We start from the raw sequence: 1,330 nt of genomic DNA, 5'->3' as shown, positions 1-1,330 counted from the left end.
TCTTTCTGTGAGATACAAAACACACCACGTAAGCACTGCCCTCTTGGACAGACAGAAACGGGCCGCATTTCATCAAGTGCAGGCCCCCTACAAGGAATGCAATCATCTAGCCACTGTAAGAAGACACTGCACACAAAACATTAAGCAGGCATTAGTGGACTGAAGGCCACTCATCTCATTCCCGGTAAGCTGGCAGATGCAACTGTGACACTTGACAGCCAGCTCTGCACCGAGTTTCCTGACACAGAAAAGTCGATGCTCTGCGGCTGTCAGTTAAGGAACATCTGCTTTGGCAGAACCTCAGACAAAACTCCCCTTCATATAAAGGCCTGCTACTGGATAATATGTACCTCCTGCAAATAAAAATAACCATGTCAGTCCCCCAAATAAACACAAGGGTGGATATAGTGCATTCTTATTTTCTTCTCATAACCCATGCCAAGTGAAAACTATGAAGTTGGGAACAAAATGCACAGTGAAGGATTGGCGTGGAAATAATTTTTGTCTAGACCCATGAGAATCACACCAAAAGAAGCAGCCTGAAGGAGTTCCTGTGGAGACCCCCATTTGGCAGGAGCAGTGTTTAAAGTAGGTCAGCATGTCCCCAAATACCTCCTTTTCTTCCAATTCTGTACCAAATATTCACTCTTGTGGCTCCAGTGAAGAGTATAGTGACACTTCTCCAGCTGTCTTCCATTAATAACTGGTAAAAGTAGAAAAAAATTCTTCCTCAGCCAGCATACAGAATCTGTTAGGACCCACAAACTAGTGAGATTTGCCCTAACATTTCAAATTCAGAGATATCTAAGGTCATGCAAACATATTCTGAAATGGTCAATGGGAGCTTCACGTCAGACCTTGTGAATGTCTAAATTTATGGTATCCTAAGAGATTACAGGAATATATCTTTGGGTTAATCATTATTCCTATACTTTTGCAGCACTTTTCAGTTTGCAAATAGTTTTTATACCTAACACCTCATTTAGTCTTTATAATACCGTGAACTTTCAAATTTAAAAAAAGAAGAAACTAAGGTTCAGAATATTTAAGTGGCTTGCATCAAATCAACAGCTGGGAAACAAGAAACACAGCTGAACCCACGTACAGTAGACTTTTGTTATATTTTGCTCCCCAGCATTCACCATCCCCAAATTCTGGGAATGCACTATTGTGTATTCCTAGGTAGAAAATATGGCCCTAATCCCCTGTCTTTTTGTTGCATGGAGTCAGTAGGCATTTTTTATGTATGTTACTTATATGTCCCATAAGTAACAATGCGTTTTGCAAAGCTTATGAAAATTCCTTACCCAGTCATCCATCACCTTTGATA

This window comes from Sturnira hondurensis, unplaced genomic scaffold, assembly GCF_014824575.4.
Source record: "Sturnira hondurensis isolate 20B ecotype Veracruz unplaced genomic scaffold, ASM1482457v3 Scaffold0001074, whole genome shotgun sequence".
Taxonomy (NCBI): domain Eukaryota; kingdom Metazoa; phylum Chordata; class Mammalia; order Chiroptera; family Phyllostomidae; genus Sturnira; species Sturnira hondurensis.
Note: the sequence above shows the minus strand (reverse complement) of the source record.